At 36.7% G+C, this 4,595-nt stretch overlaps 1 protein-coding gene across 1 annotated transcript in view; it reads right to left on the reverse strand.

The window, feature by feature from the left end:
* LOC107699612 (neurexin-2-like) overlaps positions 1 to 4,595 on the reverse strand; it is a gene marked incomplete at its 3' end in the record, with an annotated part of 357,587 nt that overhangs the window by 79,158 nt on the left and 273,834 nt on the right. The gene's annotated exons all lie outside the window — the stretch shown is intronic.

The raw sequence follows: 4,595 nt of genomic DNA on the forward strand, positions 1-4,595 counted from the left end.
AAGAGTGAAAAATTGAAGGGGGTCTGAATACTTTCCGTACCCACTGTATATATATATATATATATATGGGTCAATGACGTGACGCCTACATTTTCTGTCCGATTGCATTTTTCAGTTAAAATTTGGTTTAAATGCATAAAAAAATATGCCATATATATGAAGGACCTCTCCCATGTATGAACTCACTTTAACTTTTCAAAAAACATTAGTTATTTGTAATTTCTCTGTTATTCAAAGTGTCAAAATATCATGTGGCGCGACCGTCTGGCCATAACTTTTTTTTGTAAACATCTTTGAAATTACCCTAAATTTATTAAAATTAATGTTATGCACTATTTGGCATGATCTCCAAAGTGTTTTGTAATCCTGTGTAAAATTGCAAAGCATTTGTATTTATATTTCAATCATAATATAAAAACAAACTTTGTCCGATGATGTCCGTTTTATGAAATATCATGTGGTGCGACCATCAAGAAACTATCATTTTGGGACTTTTATGTTGAAATCCATTCAAAGATAGGACTTTGCATCATATACCAATTTGCTAAGGACCCATGGAAGCATCAAGCAGGTTTAAAGACAGAGCTGCTTACTTTTAATATGAAACAAAGTCTCAGTGTTCAAATTTTGTCTTTTTTTTTTTTAAAGAAATTCAAACAACAAATACTGTTTTGTGGCTCTTTAACGTGTCGTGACAGATCGCTGTAGCGCCTCAGTTGAAGCGGCACATGAACTGATCATCTCTTCATCTTTACAATTCATAGCACGAAATAAACATGAATGAACATCAGAAGGTATCTTGTTTCAACCGTGAAAAGATGTCAATACACACCATTTTTCTAGTTCAAGTCCACAGACGTTAATCTACTCTCCTGTCTGGTTTGTTGGACAAAAATGACATATTTGGCGTTATAATATGTCAGACTGCCTGCTAATCAAACTCCTGGCGAAAGGGTCAATTGAGCAGCAAATATTGGGCAAAGTACAGAAATAACTGGGGCTAAAGAAATTACTTCAGTTAATGCCATGTGCTGCACTTTTCACACGTCTCTTTAAATAGATTTTTAATGATATAAGGTCTTTGTGTCATTTGGAGCGACCACTCATCATGTGGTGCGACCAATAATAGCAATAACTGAATTAAATTAAAAATAAAATATTTTTTAAACTAATTTCTGTGGTTGAAATATGAATCACTGCTACAGCATGCTTAAGTGAATGGTATTTTTAAAACATTTTTTATCAGTTTTATGCAATTTACAGGAAAAATAAGTCTGTTAACTACATTTAAGAAGGCAACTCTGAAATTATAGAACAAAAATAAGAGATCATTATTTACAAAAACTCAAATTAAACGCAAATACGTTGTTTCTAAACACTTTAATTACTGAGAACATTTAAAAAAAAATGTTAAGCATGTTAAGGAAATTATTTAATTTTAATATAAATCATGGTCGCACCACATGACATTTTTTTTAAGGCTACGGCCAATTCATCTAGATGATAAAACACTACATTCACTTCATTTTAAATTTTAATATGAATTTATGTGTACACAACATTCTTAATGTTTGAACAATTACAATAGATATTATAATTGTTTGTATTTTATACATCAATGACCCATATATATACATACACACACACACACACACATATATATATATATATATATAAAGCCCTGGGATTTATTTAATATCAATTTGAATATTAATTTATCTATAGTTTTATGTATTTTAATGTGCACACACACAGCAATATATATAAAATAATGTTTCAACATTTTATAGGGGTCATAAGATGCCCATTTTCCACAAGTTGATATGATTCTTTAGGGTCTTAATGAAAAGTCTGTAACATAATTTGGTTAAAATTTCTCAATGGTAGTTTAGAAAAACACAGTTTTTACCCAGTCAAAAACAGGTCTTTTCAGAGCAAGCCGTTTTGTAGCATTTTCCTTTAAATGTTAATGAGCTCTGCTGACCCCGCCCCCTCACTTCCGAGCTGCTCTCTGAGACTGTTTACTTTAGCTGCATTCATCGTGAAACTTGCTAATTAGCACATTATTGGGAAAGGCGATTTGCAAAGATTCATTAAAAAACCTTACACTCACTTCTTCTGTAGATGAAGCTGGATCACAAATGATTCGCATGAACATAAACGCATTTATGTAGAATGCGGGGGCACATTCTCTTCAGAAACAAACGTAATCCACTGCGAGTTCAGCGGCTCAGATGTCGGGAGTAAATGACGACTGCTATGTTCATTATTACATCCAACAATTAAAAAAAACACTGGGTGGATTTTTATCATTATAGGGTGGTTGTGTACACACACTGCCAACACACATTTCAGTTCAGACAACTTGCAAAAGTGCATGTAGCATTATATGACCCCTTTAACAAATGATAAATGCATAATTATAAAGTACTACTTCTCTCTCTCTATAATATATTTTTTAATATGATCTATTCTTTAATAAATAAAAACTATTTTTGTGCTTGTTTTAACACCAGTGAGAGACGAGAGACAGAACAGCTTGAGCAGTCACGTAATCAGCCACCGCCACCAATCAGAACACAGAAATCACTGAACGTCACACTCACTCCTTCAGGACGCTCTATAAAGTTGGGGTGGGGCTTATGTGGTGTGGGGATTATCAAAGGGGGCGGGGCTTATCTAATGGGGTTGGAGCTTATCATGTGGGGTGGGGCTTATCTAATGGGGTTGGGGCTTATCATGTGGGGTGGGGCTTATCTATGGGGTTGGGGCTTATAATGTGGGGTGGGGCTTATCAAATGGGGCGGGGCTTAGCAAAGCGTCAATTACCCTCTATTGTTTCTCTGTCCTTCAGTCTGTGTCTCTGATAGCAGCGCTCATGATGATGATGATGATGATCACTCCTGACATTAATTGCTCTTTCACACATACTGTCGTTAAGAAGACGTCAGTCGGCTAATCACTAAATGAGTTCAGCTCTCCGCGGGTCACCAGACTCGACTGTCCAGTGTGATGATGGACAGGAAGTGACATCAGCTGTGATCTGAACATGTCTGGACTCATCTGATCATACTGACAACACTCTTACATTAACAATTATTATGAAATGCACAATAACTGTGATGAGAATTGAACCAGACGCATCACGATAAAGCACACTGCTGTCTGGAGCGGTTATCGCTGCATACTGATTCACATAAAAACAGCACGGAGTATTTAATAGAAGCCTTCGGGATGACCTCATTTACATGTAAATTAGCGTGTGTGTGTGTGTGTGTGTGTGTGTGTGTCGCAGCTGCAGATAAAAACACACAAATCTTTCAGTCCTGAATTCTGTATTCACAGCCAAACTGACCCATTAAAAGGAGACACTGTGTTTGTGTGTGTGTGTGTGTGTGTCAGGTCACCTTTATTTCTATAGCACGTGTCAAAGTAGCTTTACAGTGATAAACAGGAAAACTCAATTCTGATGTAAAGCAGCTCAAGAAAGACATCAGTAAACAGTGTGTGTATTTGTGTTAGTGTGTGTGTGTGTGTGTGTGTGTGTTTGAGTGTGTGTGTGTCTGTGTTTGTGTGAGTGTGAGTGTGTGTGTGTCTGTGTCATAGTTGTCATAACATGTAAATAATTGTAAAGAAAAATCTTGATTATAATAACCACACAGCAGAGCGTTCGCACACGCGTGACGTGTTTTACCTCGATCCGGTGCAGGTTATCGAGAAACAAACACTGAAGTCTGTTTGTCAGACTGAAACGTTCACAGCAGAGAAACGAGTGAAAGACGAGGGAATAAAGAGTGGAAGCTGAATGAACGGAGGAGAAACAGGAGGTGCGAACGGCGTTCGTCAAACACACTGGCTCTTCTCTAAAGTCGAGGCCATATGAAGACATCACTCTCACACACACGGATGCAGAAGCGCGACAGAATCACAAACACACACCCACTCATCAGAGAAACGCTCTGCTGCTGGGGTGACTGGACACTTTAAAAAACGACATAAAAATGTAAAAAAATATATATTATACCATAAAAAAAAACAAAATGCAATATAATATTATATATTAAAATTGTTTTGTATTAAATGCATAAATATGCATGTACTGATCACAAAAAAAAAAAGAGTGTTTTAAATGGGTTATATTTGTTGGGTTGTCTCTGGGTTTGGATGCTGTCTGCTTCACCTTCAGCATTTTATTTCACTGACATCTAGTAACCAGCTTACACTGTTTTAATCCCTTCTTAACTAACCTAACCATAAAAACTAAGTAAGTCGACACATATCCTGGTCCGAGCCGGTCTAGCAATCCCTCCTAACACCAGAGAGATGTTCATTAAGCAAAGCAGATCAGCTTCAGATCTACAGGAAACAGGAAGTGAAGGGACTCTGCTCGTATGCTAATGCTCCAGTGTGTCTGCATTTCACTTAGCGACCAATTAAAGCAACTAAACCAAAAGGGAGAGCTCGAAAAACAAATTAATCACCACAATAAATCAGCCAATTAAGAGATGAGATGAAATTAACATCAAATTACATGCAGGAACAGATAATGAAGACGGCGGGTCCTCACACACACACACACACACACACACACACAC

This window comes from Sinocyclocheilus anshuiensis, unplaced genomic scaffold (genome assembly GCF_001515605.1).
Source record: "Sinocyclocheilus anshuiensis isolate Anshui unplaced genomic scaffold, SAMN03320099.WGS_v1.1 scaffold350, whole genome shotgun sequence".
NCBI lineage: Eukaryota > Metazoa > Chordata > Actinopteri > Cypriniformes > Cyprinidae > Sinocyclocheilus > Sinocyclocheilus anshuiensis.